Below are 17,307 nucleotides of genomic sequence, written 5' to 3'. Positions count from 1 at the left end.
TTGTTAGGAATTTATGCATGGTCTTTAGTCACTGTTGACTCACCTTCTCTCATTTGCTTTTAATCACCCTTCTTACAGCACAGGAAAGGTGAAGCTCTGCTCACACCTAGAGCAAAATTGGCTGGGAAAGCAAACTGGTTAGGAGAACACTGGGTGCGTCTTCCTCCTGCAAGCCATAGCTCACACATCCTCCTTAGTGGGACAGTAGGCACGTAGGATACTCTTCATCCCCCTCTTCCACCTCATTTTTCTAAGGACTTGTTTATGGCAGCGCAATAGGGGCTTTCCAGTTTTTCAAAGCAGAATAGTCCCAAAGCACTAGCGCAGTCTGGAGAAACCCTCCCTAAACATGTTTTTGTCATGATAAACCCCCTTGATTCAAAGGAAGGACCTGGGCACCCAGAGGGCAGGTTTTGAGCACCCTGACTCATGCCAGGGAGCACTGGGGTTTCCCAGCACCTTTTAGGATGAAGGGCTTTCAGAGAACAATTCATAGATGCTTTTGGAGGTTATGGAATGCTGTAAATTAGCAAGCAAAGACACGACATGCAAAAAGCCTATTCCATCATGAAGTCTCTGCTATGGAGTCTTTTTCCGAGTTGTATTTTAGTGCAACTACTGATGATAACTCACTATAAAGCCCTAATAAATTTGCTGAATGGCATTTTTTATTTTACATAGGAACCATGTAGCCATATGCTCAACTCCACTCCTTCTCGCATAAGTAAAGTTAGGCACGTACTTGGCATCTCCAGACTCTGAGTCTGAATTCAGACATGACAAAATAGAAATGTGCATGTAACTGCACAAACGGGTAAGTGGCTGGTGGAAAGAAGGAAGGTGGACATCAAACAGATTATACAGTTACTTGGCAAAATCTGAGCAATATCCTGGTGAATTTTTACATAAAAAAAAAAAAAGAAACCTTAGTCACAACTCACTGGGACATTTCAATAAAAAGAATAAAGTTTAGAAATGGGAAAACTTTAAAACAGCAACTCTAACTTTTTTTCTGACAGAGGTGAGAGGGACCATTATTGGGGGCAGGTTATAAAACACCCAGACTGGAAAGACGTGGATAGCACCATGAATGGTCTTCAAGTTAATGGCGGGTTTCAGGTTATAATAGAGATTAGTTTAGTCACTATTTGGAAGATTTTTGACAGGATTACATCAAATTGTAATAATTAACTGCTTGATTATTTCTGGAGTACTTAAAGACAAATTATTTTTTGCGCCAGGTCTTCATTTTCCGTGATGAAATTAGAATGATCAGATTCCTCCTGCTTCACAATAAAATTTCTGCTGCTAAAAACCAAAGTATCTTTTCAGCCTATGATACAGCTAATTTATTTCTCGCTATAACACCATGAACTTGCATCAAGTCACACAAAACAGATGAATTTGATCATATCTGCTTGGTACCCACAACTATTCTCTCTCACACATAGTCATAAATACTATTTTTACCTATATGTGTGCATACATATACACAAACATGTGTATTTATACAAGTATAACATCTTCTTGCACACCCAAAGCAAGTAGGTGGCTGGTTGAATTCTAATAGTTTCTGCTTGCAAAATTTTCCCATAAAACCCAACAATACATTTCAGAATAAGAGAAAAAAGGAGAGACAAAAGAGAGAGAAACCAGCACTGCCGAATGTATATGGAGCCTGGACTACTTCATTTCTGTGTGTTGAAACTAATTTGTTGCATTATGTTTCTATCTCTTGCATGTCCACATTGCCACAAGGTCTTATTTTTACAAAACAGACCCATCATTCTTTCCCACAGGATGAAAACACGGTTAAATACTTGCTGTAAAAAAACCATTATGTGATGTGCTAGCCAAATGATACACTAATACTCCGACGTAAGTGCTTTTTTGGCAACTACTCAAAGGAGCAAAAATTACATCGTTTTCAACCCCAGTGATGATAAGATTACACAAAAGAAAGCAAAATATACAAAACGGGTTGATGATAAATATTGTACAATAAATGGAGAATAAGCCGGTTTTCTTGCTGTCACACCCTTTGCAGTTTTCTGCAATTTTTCCATCACTTGAGGCAGCCACACCAATTATTTCCATCATATTGGGTGTCCCCTGAAAAAAAAACCTGACAAAAATAAGGATTTGAAAGATTCCTTTTCAGGAACTTCCTCCACCAACTATTTCCTCCTTTTCAAATGGGGCTTTCAGAAAGGAAGTGGTGGCCAGCAGTAACATTCCCCACGGGAGGGACCCATCTTCCCTTCACATGTGGAGAAATAAGAATATCCTCTTATGAGGCAGGGCAGGAAAAGAAATCATCCTTTCATCGGCGGTGTATTCTGACCGGATAGGTGTCTGGTGCCGTGTCCAAGATGGTACCTTCTGAGGAGTCATTTCCAATTGGCTTCAAGCCCCACATTGCAGAAGGACAGTCTAGAGCCCATTGGCTTATCCTCTACCCTACTTATTTCAGTTGGAAACAAACCAAGACATTAGCAGAAAAAAAAAAAAAAAAAAGCAACCCTAAATCTTCACTCAGATCCTCCACCACAGTGGAAAGATTTTCTTACATCCTCAGTGAGGTCCTCAAATATTTCTCCTTGTTGCTAGCAGGCACAGGGTTGGTGGAAATGTTTCTCACAGCCTTTCACCTTTTTTTCCCCAGTTCCCTGCCTTCTGCGTATTTCTTTGCTCTTTCTAAGTCCTTCCTAGGTAGGTGGAAGGAACCATCCCAAACGCTAAGGCCGCGCAGGAGCTGTTTGCTTCAAGGCTCGTTTGTTGTATTTAGGTACATAAATCACTGCAGGGCAATTTTTTTTAAACAGAGGGGAAAAATAAAGGAGCACAGTTAGGATGGAGCATAGACTTGGTGGATGGGAAAGTCTGCAGCAAAGAAGCCATCAGCTCCCTTATTATTCTCATTTGATGCGGTGTGTTTATTCATAATGTCTAAACGTCCAGCATCCGACAAGAGCGGCAGCCGGTGGACCAAGTAGCTGCTATGACTCCAGCGCCACAGCATCTGAGTGCACGCACCCCGAGAAGGCATCAAAATCTCTTGGGAGCCCCACGCACCCGCTGCCGTCCCGTGCTACGCGCTTGCAGCCATGCAGCTGCCACATGTGGCGGAGAGCTGGGGCTGCCCCAGGGAGCCAGACGAAAAGCAGGCGTTCGTCAGCGGCCCTGCAGCCATATCCCTTTTGCACAGATGTTTGCGAGGGCAGACTGCTGGGGAGGGGGGGGGCACAGAGAAGGGCACCAACCCGGAGGTGTGATACCGTCATGCACGTTTGCAAACACCATTTAGCGGAAGTCAGATGCCTATTTATCGCTTTCAAAGGGAGACGAGATCGGCTGTTAGTGCTCGCGGGATCAAATGGGTAATTTAGAGGCAGAAAAGATCGCCATTCAGGCTAATGGGATTTACACTCTCAAATCAAGTTACATGGATGCATTATAGGGAGTTCACATTGAGGGGAGCCATTACCCCATTAGCACTAATAGGAATTGCACTAAGGCACCATGTGAGAAGGCACATGCGAAAAAATCACAGCTTTCCCTCACTTATTCGGGATTGTTTTGCTGAAACAAGGCAATAACTGATGGATCTCTCTCCCCTCACGCAGGCCAGGGCTTAGATGTTCAGTCTTGGCTTCATCCAGCCACTTCATTCATAAAGCTGGGAAGGACCTTCTTCCCAAAGTTGTTCCAAGGAGGGCTCAGCTCTTCTGTACCCACCACCGCCTCTTTTAATAGCGAACAAGGGCATAAACCCATTAGGCCTTCTGCTGCTAAGAAGGCCGCGGCCAGGGATGCGCCCTTTATCTGTGGTTCCCTCTGCCTCTCTGGACTTGCACACTGGCTTTGTCTCTGGTTGCTGCTGTTTATCACTATCTCTTCACTGGCAAGTGCCCAGCGGACACATTTATTCCCTGGGCAGCGCACAGAGGCATCTTAAACAGATACCTGTAACCCTAATGGCGGTTCTTTAATGAAGAAAAGGCAGCAAAATTAAATGCGAGTGGCATATTACCACACTTGTTTTAAATTGATATTTAATTAAAAAGTTAATTATTAATTAAGTTTATCAATTGCACATCAGTTGTTCAATAGAAAAGGGCTCATTCATTTAATTATCTGCGTGCAAGCGATAGTATATGCTTTTTAGCCAGGCAAGGTTATCTCTGTATCTCTTCTAATTTAGATCAGTTTAGCTTCTAATCTATCGAGAGTGCTTCCTTTTGCGAGCTTTTGATTTGATCTATAAATGTTTACTTACAGAACTGTTAGGTATTAGAAGCCGACCAAATAAAGGGAAGAGCTGCTCGGAGTTGCATCACGCTCACCAAAGGGCTCCGGTGGTGCTTTCTTGCAAAGAGCTTCTCGGGGTTTTCTTTAACAACGCGCCTGCCATAAAAGTTTCAAAAAAGATAAACATCCACCGCGAAAGTATGTTAATGGCCCAAACAATGGGGAATCTTCAAAGGGCGAGAGAAGCCTGAGAGCAGAGAACAGCGACAGAGCCACCACCGCCGGGCAAACCTCGAGCCTCCTCGCTGCTTCTGCTGCGGAGAGGACCACAGGGCACAGGCGGTGGGGAGGGCTGGGGGCAGCCCTGCTGCACAGCCATGCCGGCTCTAGCCCAGGCAGGGTGCCGGGGAAACTCCCATGTTCCTAAGGGTGTCCCCACCATCAAAGAAACAGCCTAGGGCTCCCTGCTCTCCTTTCTCCCCAAAGCAATTCCTAGGTGCAAATCAACAGCTATTTATAGAGGATTTTTGGATGCCACATAGCAAACCGTGCAATAAAATCCCCCAGTACTTGGACAGTATAACAGAGAGAAATACCCTGTGGAGGCTGTGACTCCAATAGTGTGTTCTAATAAATTATCTTGTATTTATTTCAACTGCAAATCATAGTCATGTTCAGTTTCTATTAAAAGTAGCATTCAGTGCATACATTTAAAGTGCTAAAGGGTGCTGGTACATTAGTACGTTACTGAGGACCAGACCTGCCTGGTGCTGAGGATGCTGAATACCAGTTAAGTTCATGAGAAACCGAGGGTACCCAGACCTGGGAACATTGTAGGAAGCTATAGGTAGGCACCGTGTAACTAATAAGAAACAGCCACCAACTCAACCTTTGGGGCTTCAGCTACAAAATGGGCCGCAGCACTTGCATGTGCCTAAATAATTCTCATATCCATTGCACGATAGATGGCTTTTCACAGGCAACCACCGCGACAGTCCCTGCCCCACGAGCCTAACGCAGATCATGAACACGAGACAAAAAAAAATGCAGCAGACCACAGAGGGTAGGGCATGGAAAAGGCGAGAGAAAGAGATGCTACAGAACAGAGGGCGGACGGACTGCCTTGAGGGGGCAATGATGAAACAGATGTGTCTTTTCAGAGCTTAGTTAATCAAGAAAAGGAAATGTATCACAACAAGTAAATAGCTACGGCACAGAGGTTCATATAATTCAGGTGAATACCCAGAGTCTGCAGCTCGTATTTGATCTGAAGACGACAAGCCCAGGGCTGTCTCCCATCTCCTGAATGAAAAGCACTACAGGGAGAGGGCTTTTAAAAGGAAGGCAATTTACAATGCAATATTGCCGGGGGTGGTGGTGGTGTTGTGTTTGTACAACTGGAAAGAGCATAAAAGAAATCTCCATGAATAGTAACTGTATGTTTATAGATGGGTGCCTCTTTGCCAACTCTGCATGCAATGCGCATTCATCTTCACCAGATATTCAAGTGGCAGGACTTTTTCAAGCAACAATGTTTATAGAAAATGACTATTTTGAAGCTTTACACACTAGAATTTGAGGAAACTTAAAATTTACATTTACAAACATCATCAGTCACCCTATCTGACAAATCAGAACAGAGGAATCTGGCTTAACTACTATAGATGGGCAGCAAACAGCAGCCGGTTTCTCCAGAGATTTGCTAACATCGGTTAAAATGAGAAGTCTATCGTGCATCTGCTCACAGATACTCTGAAAGAAGCCAAACATATCAAAGCACTGATTGGTGAGGAATTATTTATACCAGTCCTCTTTCTTGACTGGAAACTTTCCTTTCTGTTGTATCACCCCATTCGAGTCAGGAGATACTCCAGTGACAGGACTAAAGCGAAGATAAAGAAGAACTTCCACGTAGACATAAGTTATCAAAGAAAATGCTGTACAAGCAAGCAGCTCTGAGGGACGGGGAACAAATAAAGCCGGTTGTTTGTTCTTTAAGGTGCCACTGCACAATGAGACAGTTGAAAAAGTGAGTTTTGACTAGAGCTTTTCCACAGCTGGGGGACATCACAAAGACCTTTGCCTCCCCTTGACCGAGCCCCTGCTTAGGATCCTCTGCTGTATAATAAGGAATGAATTAACACTGCAACCTCTTCCTAATAGGGGTGCTAATTTAGCTGTCATCCCCATCCAACCATCTATTCTCATAAAACCTGTAAGAATTTCATATCTCTGAGCTCTTTAGGCTTTGTGGCCAAGCGAGGTTGAAAAAGTTACTTGGGGAGGGCTTCAGAGATGCTGGCCTTATGTAGAACCTCACACCATTTGTCTTTGAATTCTTGGGTTGAAAAAAACATGTTGGATAATTTAAACAATTTCTGTATGTGTTGAGCAGTAGAACTTTTAGGATGAGACTATTTCTTTCTAAGTTACAAGAACGGAATCAACCCCTTTCTTCCATCCCCAGCAGATGCGGAAAAAAGTTTAAAAGAGCTGGGTTCCTCTCAACTCACAGCCCAAGAGGGTCAACACTTGCCTCTCTGAGTGTTAACTCTGGGTTTCTGCCCCAAAGGGTGAACGTCTCCAGCTGTCAACAAGCAGTAAGCAAGTCATCAATCAAGGAAGGACCAGGGCTTCATGCAACACTTTGATTAAACTTTTGGGTTCAAAGCTGAATCTTCCGTGCCCTTCTGTAGTCCCGGGCTCCACTGGCAAACTAACGCAGAAATGCCGCCGGGGAAAGCATGTTTGTGTGAGATTTCCAACCCAATTTTGCAGACTCAGATGTTAGGCAGTTTAGATAAGGGGATGATTAGAGGTCTAAGCCTAAGGTTTGAAATACCCAGACTTCCTGGAACCACTGGTGCAAATCCCAGCAGGGCTGACTCAGCCCTCCAACCTCCTGATGAAGATAAAGTGATCTCCATGCAGAAGTGTGACTTGTGAGTCTCCATTGACCAGGACCCCACTGGAGTGGCGATAATGATGGTGGTGCCAAAAGCATAGAAGGGGATTTGTTATGTGGCAGAGGCGTAGTCCCCCGAGTCTGTCCACACCACAGCTCCTGCCTGTGCTCTCACTCCTGGGCTCCACCAGAAGTGATTTATGGATCCTAAATTTTTCTAGAGTTCTGCTCTGCATGTCTTGGTCTGCATGTCCAGAGTCTTGCAGTGCTGCTGGCAAAATTATGGCCCTTCTTATCTTTCTCTTGCACTATGTATTGACCCCTTCTGAAGAGCGCTGTATCAGTACAGTTTGTGACTCACTCAGAGAAAAGCCCTACAGAAGCACATTACGCTGCTTTTCTATCAATCACTACTGTGATTCCATCATTTTTATTTTAGAAAATAAACCGAACTCCCAAATCTCTAGTATGCTCTTTACACCAATATTTGGTTTGCCAAGCACAACTACCCAAAAGTTATCAGCAAAAAACTTTTAATAAACAAGCTAAACTAATCGATTTAGCCTTTCCTTTCCACTACTGGACAATTAGCCAACATGACACACAATTCTAGCAGGCATTTCCTCTTTTAAATTATTCATAATATTCTCCATTAATAATTCAGAGTACTTGCAATTTATTCTTTTGTGCTGTGTTCTGAAAATTAAGTCATCTGATCAGGGGATCCTCAGAAAAAAGATAAGGAAAACCACACAACTTCTCTAACCATCAAACAGCATCGATGACTGATTTCACAACTAAGTGCATGATTTGAAACGCACTTTCCTAAAGTACTGAAACAGCGGAGCTAATTAAACCTTTGCTTTCCAGTAGCATTCACCTCATTACAGCTCAGACATTCACAGGGCAGCAAATCTGCACAGGACACACATACTTGAATGTTCTCAAGTGAATCTCCACAAATGGAGATTGGTACAGAACCAGTCCCACGTTTTGTCATTCCTCATCTCATACTGAGACCAACAGATTGATCAAGTTGACCAAGCAGGTTAAGAGATACTCTGCTCTATTACTCAATCCAATATAAAAACAGCGGTAAGAAAATTGTAACTCATCCTCTCTCTAGCTCTGGTTTGTGTTGTGGCCAACTGGATGATGACCCATCAGCACCTCCACCTCCACAATGCTCTGCAGCAGAGGCAAGAGATGCCGTGTTCGTTCATGGTTCTTTGAGCTGAAAGAAGCACCCCCAAACTGCCATCCACCAAATGCATACAAGTAAATTAAAAATCAATAGGTAACTTCAAGAGAAGTGAAAATAAGGATCCCAATTTCCTGGACTTCATGTTCCCATGGTTGAATTATCCTGTGTCTTAAAAGGTACAACTCTCACGTACATGCTGTGGTGGAAACTTCTCCAACGGCTGCGGCCACAATGGCTGCAAGAAAGCATCCATCCTTCTTTTCTTGTGTCTCAGATTTTTTGAAGACCACTAATACTGCTTCTGCGCGTGCAGCAGCTTTTCTTTCGGTTGAAATAATGGTTTGGTTGCCTCTCCTCCACCTGGCTTTTTATTTTCACAAAACAAAATGGGAACACAGTACCTTTGAGACCTCAACCCTCCTGCCACATTTCACTGAACCTTGCAGGTATGCTCCAATGTTACTAGGGTAAGGAGTGAGGCCCACTTCTTTTAAGCTGAGGGTAAAAATGACTCCAGGAGCTCTGCATGCACACAAGAAAACCCATATAACTCAGTGGAATTCTTGGCTTTCCAAATAAAAGTGCCCACCTTCTGGTTTTTAATACCATGCAGCCAGCATTTTCTCTGTGCTTTGGTCTGACTTAAATTGTAACTCCCTCGGGGCAGCATCTTTGCCTTTCTATTTGCTTTTAAAATGCCTTGTGTGCCCAGCAGCTCCAAGTATAAAATAATCTCTAGAGCTGCAAGGAGAAAAGTCTCCACGAAGACGCGCCTGAATTTTGTAATGAAATTGTCTCCTTGTTGAGATGTCCTGGTGCACAAATATTTCCTCGACAGGGTTTCACTAGCACAAATCCTTGCTTTTTGTCATTTCATGTTTGACTACACATGGAGACTGCATCTGAGCTTGGGTAAGCGTTCACATCAGAAGTGGCTTTGTAAGTGAAACTCCTGCTCAGAAAACAGAAAGAGTGATTTTTCTTGACCCATCCCAATTCGGCAATAAAATTCAAATGTGGCAAACTGGACCATCCAGGCTTTTATTTTTCCTTTCTTTCTTTCTTTTCTCCGTCCCTCACCCCTCCCTGTTTTTCAAAGCAACAAACATTTTGTTGAATTGTTCTAAATAACGACAACATTTGAAACCACTTCAGTCTGTTTAAGATCTCAGGGGGAAAATTTGGAGAATAAATGACTCGGGATAAATCAAATCATTCTGTTCTAATAACTGTGTCTCTCACTCTCCTTATCTCAATTGCTGTCCCTACTTCTGTGTGCTCCTGCACCTCCCTGGCAAACTCCTGAGTATCACCCCTTGTTTCTGAAGCCATTCTCTCTGCTCTTGTCTTCAGCTCTGCGATGGCCCCAATCCCACCTCCTCTCGTCAAGCTGTCAGGCTTCTCCTGTCTCATATTCTGTTGCAACTCTGTTCTCCATGCGGTCCTCAACCTCTGTCCACCAGCCCCGTACACCCTGCTGCCAGGCGTCTCCTCTCACCACCCTGTCCATCAAGTCCAATGTGTGTTGCACAGCTCTCTCCAGTGAAGAGCCCTGGCTCCTCTTCTCCGCTAAAAACAAATTCTCACACCCGCGTGACCCCACCATCTAAGACCAGACTCTGGTACCTCCCCACATCTTGGTGCAAAACTAAGCTAACATCCTCCATTTCTCCCTCTTTGCTCACTGCACCTCCATCCCCTTCCCATGCTGTGATTCCCCACCATTCGACACAGTAGCTGTAAAACTTACAGCAGTCCTTTTCGATGGCCTTTGGGTACAGTTTGCACGGGAAACGCTACGCAACACCGCACTGCCTCCATGCACCCATGCCGGGAGTGTGTGGTGTAGTCTGAGGAGTCAGGAGAGGTCAACTGTTGGCTTGACCTCCTAAGCCCATCTGCCTTCGCGCAAGCGAAGACACATGCTCTAAACATGTATTATCTTTTCAGGACATTTGTTTCGGGAGCGAGTTGCGTTAAGCAAAGGTACGTCAATTGATAATAAACCTGCTCCACACTGTCATTTGTTGGTGATTTGAAGAAAAACAGACCATGTAATCAGGTCTAAGGGGTCCCTAATACCAGAGACGCTGGTGCTGTCAGCTATAGAAAATAATTAGAACGTTATCCCTGTGGCAAGGAGAATGTAAATACATCTAAAATACGACATAATGACATTCTCCTCTGTAAGCCAGGGGATCTGCTTCAAATAAAAGGGCCATTAACACAACAATTAAAGCCGAGGGGGCCGGTGAAGTAGGGAGCCGGCCTGGTGCAGGGCGAGGCGAGCGAGCGCCCGGCGTAAATCTTTCGCCATCCCAGCCAGGAATGTGACTATTAGCCCTCTCATGACCCGAGGGCTTCCCAATAATGCATCTGCTCTCTGTCAGGGCCAGGATTTCGTAACGTCCTCCAGCGCGAGCCCAGGGCCGACTCCACAGTGCGGCGCCAAAGAGGGAGTTGGCGGGAGCAGGGTGGCTCCACGCTGGACTTTGGCCCATGTTCAGCAAAGCACTTAAGCACACGCCATAGGGACGCGTCACCTCCCAGGGCTCTTGGGGTGCTCGGAGGTGAGCAGCGGGTGGGCTTTGCTGAACTGGGGCCATTCAGGCTTTCCCAGAGAAGAGCTGGACCCATTGTCATCTTCAACATTTCTCCTCTCTGTCTCCCTCGAGGGGATGCACCCCACGGAGCGGGCTGTCCTGAGATGCTCCTGGAACATCCTCGTTGTGAAATTCCGGCTCAGGGAACCTGCGAGAATCAAGGCACGGACAGCACCACAGAAATTTAGGCACGATTCAAAGGAAATAATGTCACTGCTTTCACTGTCCAGGCAGCAGATGCTCTGAACATGCTCCAGGCAACATGGAGATAGTATTTTCAACAAGCTCTATAGCAAACTTATGGAAAGCATGGGCAAAAGCTTGGAGAGGACAGCAGTTCCCACCTTTCATTCAGTCTGGAGTAGGTGATGATAAAAGACCCAAACACATCAGGAACTTTGATTCTGGGCAAAATACATCCAAGCACACCCCTGCAGGCTCTTGGCAAAGGACAAATATCATGGAGCTGGCAAAATCAGCCTCCACAATAACATCAGGCTCAGACAGAAGTTTTCTTAAAGCTGACAAGTTAGGTCACAAAGGCAGATTTTATTTGTTTCCTCATAGAGATAAAGGCCTCATCAGGCTCAAAAGATTGGTTTAGTTGGTTTAGGTTTTTGTTTTTTTTTTAATTTCATGACTTTTTGTCATAAATATAAAATTTTATATGTCCAGTGGAAGTTTGTGAATGCCAGAAAACACGAAACAATACCGACTTGCCAGGTTGAGTGGCACAGGAAGAGAACAGTACCAGGTTTATTACATCAATCCTCTTTTTCAGTTCTGCTAACCCTTCTAAGAGAATAGCATAGCAGGGACTGCAAAACAAAACAAAACAAATCCTCCAAATTTTACTTTTAAGCCACAACATTTCAAAATCCAAAGATAACGTGCTTCCTGTGCCCTGCTTTGGGCATATAAGCATTAACATGCCACCCCAAACAATGAATACCTTTAAATAGTTGTGAGACATATAGAAACTTGGAGACCTATTAAAAGATGACCTTTAATTTTTTGAAGACGACAACACATCCTCTCAACCTTTTCAAGTAAGGAATTTCTGAAAATGACAACTACAGAGGACACATTTCTCTTACAAAATCACAACGTACACTGAGAAAACTATTAGAAAGGGACACAGAGAAGATTTCTCCCTATGGTGCTTTGATGATTTCTACAAAAGGATCACTTGTCTAAGAATGGAGGAGCTGATTAATGCAAGGTATGCTACTACAAACCAGGACTTGACATCCAGAGGCACTTGCGTCTCGTGAAACAAGGCTGGGATCTGGTTGCCAAGAAGTTCAGATCCAATTTCAGGGGTAAGAGAAAACATTCTCACGTATAATCTGGGCTGTGCGGGCGCTCAGTCTATCCCCTACTGATGGATGCGGGATCAACACCCTCCAGAGGATGGACACCTGGGCTAAGAGAGAATAACATACATCAAGGCAGAGCACACATCGCAGTAGTATCTTGGTACGGAAAAAATTATGTAAGCAAGAAGTTAGCTACGTGTCCAATATAGAATAATCTTTGAAGATTCTCATTACAAGTAAACACAAGGATAATAACTAATGGATAAGCTAATTAGTCATGCAAATCTGATGGATTTTCACTACCTCCTTCCAGCCACTTACTTCTTTAGAAGGCATTTCATTTTCTGAGTGGTGCACAGTTCAGCATCCAATTCATATTAGTTGGACAAAAAGACAGTCCTTTAATCTTCTGACACTTCAGTCCTCAGTGTGAAACACATGGAAACCTTCCAACAGAGAAACAAAAAGAGTGATAATATAAAAGAAAATATTAGCAAAAACTCCCATGGAACAAAATGAGGTGGTGTTCTCTGGCAGATCTCATGCCTGAGCATTGTGGACAGCAGCAACTTATAACCTGCGAACGCAAGGACAGCAACCAAGGCAGTTGTCACTTTCAATTATGTGAGCTGCCTTATATATAATAGACCTAGTAAAAATGATCTGAAATAAACAACAGTCAGCCTTCATAACTAAGGTCACACTGGCCAAAAGGGTTGTGAATGTTCCAGCAAGCTAGGAACAAGTTTCTAGACAGCTGGAGACATTTTGAGCAAACATGGGCCAAATTAAACCGACGTGGGAAGCCAAAGTGAAACCAGTAAAAGCTTGCCTACTCAGATGACTTTTGTTTGAGCTGGAAGCTAAATTCAAACAAAATTCCTAGGATGATACTGCTTTGACCGCGACAGCAGTCACCTGAGTCATGTGATATGCACTTTGCTTTAACAATCTCAGCGTGTCACTCCTGAGAACACTTGCACATCAGATCCATGAGAAGCAAAAATAAGGGGGGGAAAAAAGGGAAAATAAAAGCTTTTGTACAAATCCTGTGAACCAAGTCCCCTATGTCTCTTTCCTTCCAGACATTTCTGAAAAAAACAGCTCACTGGAACCACAAAGAACAACAACAACTGAGCAGCATTCTAATACGGGACATCCTGCCGGACCAGCCCGAGCCAAAGGAAAAAAGAAAGCCACAAAAGTCAGAACTCAAATTGGACACTCAAATCCAAAGCTTCACATTTTGGGGCACTTTTTTCATTTAAACTAATCTAATCAATTGGTCACCATAATAGAGGGTTCAAGCAGCTGGCTCAGTCAGGTCCATCCGTAACGAACCTTGGAACCAAAGCCATGTGTTCAAACGCACATACATTTGAAAATGCGAACAAAAGATCAACTATTGTGTCTTAAAATATCTACAGTTGACTTTGTGCATCACCACTAAGTATCATAGAACACAGTATAGTCCAAATATTGTTTGTGGAGCCTCCAGTCAGTTCCCTAGAAATACAGTTTATGCATTATTAAGTCCCAAGGACAGATTTCCTCTCGTACTGACTTACCAGGGTGAAGGTTTATCAAGGGTCATTGCCTTGTGCTGATGACCCTATCTTGGGAATGGTTGCAGATCAGAGGGCACGAGAAATACTATGAAACTGCTATCAAGAAAAGGAAGACTATAAAACAAGATAGGAACCTGGGAAGAGTGTTTTTTTTTCCCAGGAAACAGTAAATATCTGGAAAACGGGAAGGAAAAAAACCTCCCTAATTAACCATTAACAGAATTCCTTAAAAGCAGAACCCTTAAAAGATTAGTGGCAAAGCTTACAAGTACGGTAATATCGCGTTATTATCTTCATCTATGAAGTGGTATCTCCTTTGCTTCCTTCCTACCAGCTGGAGAACAAGATTTCATGGCTCTCCTGAGTAGAGCAGGGGCACTACGTAACATACCCCGCTGCCCTGGTCCCTTGCTGCCTGCCAGCCTGGAAAGAAAAGGCTGTGAGGATGAAGCACAACTGAGCCCAGTCCCAGCACGGCATCAGATCGTGGCTGGACCGCGACTCCCAGCACAGAGTCCAGCTTGGACCCAGGAGCTGGAAAATGCTCCTTGGCCCCTATTCAGCCTCTGGGATGTTTTCCAGAAATGAACCAGCTCCAGAGCCAAGGTCTGATAAAATGGAGCCTGGGACTGGACCAGGCCTGTTTTTTGGATCCACAACCCCAAAAACCCAACAGCCAAGACACCACAAATCCAACACTATGCTCAACAAGTCGGGTCACTACAGGCACCGTGCATTTGAGATCCATGTTTGGGTCTATTGTACATTCCAGTATGGTCCAACTCTCTCTTTGATGGCCATTTACCTCAAATAACACTTACACGTGCTCGGTTTTGCTAGCTAAGAGCTGTCTCCAACTTTGCTCTACTCTCCACTTACCACTGCCTTCTTTGATATTTTGCAGCCCTACAGAGATAAACTTGGTGAGTAAATGGCCAAGGGATGTTGAGGCTGCTGCAAGAACAAAACCAACCACTGACTTTCTTTTTATCTAGTAAGGCAAAGGCTTGAATTCTCTTAAGAATAAACTGGTTTTTATTGCAAAAGAAAGAAAAATTCCTAGCAACAACAACAAAAGAGATAAATGTCCAAAGAGAATATCAAGGAACTGGGGTAAATTGCTTTAAAATAAGAAATCCAGGGTGAAGGGGAAACTCCCCAAAAGTGAACAAGTGCTCTTCGCATTTTAAACAGGAGATGGATTTTTTTTCCCCTTTTTTTTCTTCCTTTCTTTCCAGCAGCTAGAAGTCCCATCTGGTTCCTGTTTCTATCCGTCTGATCTCCCAGAAACTTCTAAAAGCCATAAGCATCAGCCAAAAATTCCCCAGGCATGGACTCCTTTCCAAAATAGCCCACAAAACGGCATTTTTTAGGTGGGTTGGTTTGGAAGGAGCAGAGGGGGGGGGGATGTTGATTTCTGTAACATTCCTAGGAATTTCTTGCATCTATTCTCCCCTCTAGAATTTCTTCCCTGCCTGAATCCCCCCCTTCCACTTTCTGCCGGCACGCTGGCCAGCACAGGGACTACCCTACTCCCACACAGCAGGATTCAGCTTCTCTTGTGGAAGCTCACAACAAGCTGCCGAGAAGCTTTCATCCCCAAGGAAGGCAAATGAACTTGCAATTCCCTCACAGATGAGGTCTCCTCTGTTGGGCCGGTGGCTGTTTCATCTGGAGGCTGCATAACTGCTCAGGCGTTGTCAAGACAGGACTTTTGGAAATGGCAACTTGGTGTAAATAGGTAAGATAGATAAGACAGAGGGGGCTGGATCATCTCTATGTGCTGTACTCCATGGCCTCAGGGACAGGTGGAAGAGCTTGAACATTTCCAACACATCCCCAGTTCCTGTCTGGCATGGAAGTGGAGGCAGTGGTGTGCGGCACCACCGGCTCTCATGGCTAAGGGGAACCACGGCTTTCCCTGCGCAGGCACAGCTGGGAAGGGGTGAAGGCTGGTTGAGATGGGGACGCTCGCTCGGTATTCCTTTATGACGGTTTTGCTCCAAAGCCATTTGGATGATCAATAATTGGTCCCTCTGAAAAGCAACCAGCGTGTCCAATTTCTGTACATTTAGGATGTGATTCAAGTAAACTTTAATAAAGGTGGTTAGCGCTCACTGACTGGCATGGCCTTAAAAGCTTTCCTGGACACTTTACACAGCTAAGACCAAACAAATGCCGCCCTATTTAATTCATTACGGGCACACCTCTTGTTTGCACTCATGTTTCTTGTAAAGGGGCACAGACCTGTCGTGGAGACTCCAAGCATCTTGGTCTCTTCTGCTTTTGAAGCCTCGTAATCCTTCACTGGATCAAAACAAACATAAAAGTACAATCCTTCAGACAGTGATTCAGAAACACAGGGAGAATAGGATTGCTCCAGAGATGGGAGATGGACTCTAGAGATCTACCCTCCCCTCCCCCCCCCCCCCCCCCCCCCCCCCCGCCAAGAAAGCAGGTCACTGATGACTAAAAGTTGCTACTTTCAGACATCTGAATTAATGAGATTAATTTAACCTCACAAAAGAGCCCAGCTGCCTGGCTGGACCCATCCAGCATTTGTAGTAGAGCAACAGAATAATCTAAAAGGTCACAGCTTTATCTCCACACACTGCACGTGCTTGTGCTACTCGCCTTGCTTCAGAAAAAAAGTCAGAGGCATAACAGAGAGCGAGCAGGCTCCGGGCTCTGTGGCACAGCTCCATGACACAACGTGACGCCGTGCGGAGTTCAGCACGTTAGCTTCAGGAAGCGTCCCAGGAACAGCACAGCGATGGCAGTGTGGTGACAGCATCCACGTTAACCTACCTCCCTCAGCAGGGCCATTTCAGCACTAGCTCAGGTACGTGGGTATGCTGCACCAGCTCAGCAGGTGCTCCCTGGCATGGCCTGCTTTGCTGGTGGACTCTGTATGGAGACTAAAGGCAGAACAGACCACAGACATCAAAATCCCTGCTTGGGTAAGCTGGTCCAGCCAAACTTGAAGTGGACTGGCCTGGGGCAGTGGACAGAGACTTTCTCTTCTGCTGTCAAATGCATCCACTCAACAAGCCTTTGGGTTGTCTTAGCGTCTAGTCCAGTTTGAGAAGATACCAGTGGAGTTCTCTGGCTCTCCTGGCACAACAGTGGCATGTCAGAGATCACAAAAAAAAATCCTGACATCCCCTTGCCCTTCCCATCCACAAAACAGGTGAGGAGTTCAACCTAGTGAGATATTTGTACCAGAGACCAACTGGCATTTCTAGTCAATGCACAGTCTGGGATGCTGCTAAGAACATCTCTCAAACCCTCAGCACAATTAAATACTTCATCAATAAAAAGTAAACACACTTCATTTTCTATTTATAAAAGAATCTCTCCCTCCCCCCCAATGTTTTATTTTAGCAAGTGCACTCAACCATGTTCTCAATCTGCACTTCATTTCCTGCTATTCAGTTTTCTGTGGTTCATAGACAAA

This window comes from Vanellus vanellus, assembly GCF_965231255.1.
Source record: "Vanellus vanellus genome assembly, chromosome: 9".
Lineage (NCBI taxonomy): Eukaryota > Metazoa > Chordata > Aves > Charadriiformes > Charadriidae > Vanellus > Vanellus vanellus.
This window is presented reverse-complemented; position numbering follows the sequence as displayed.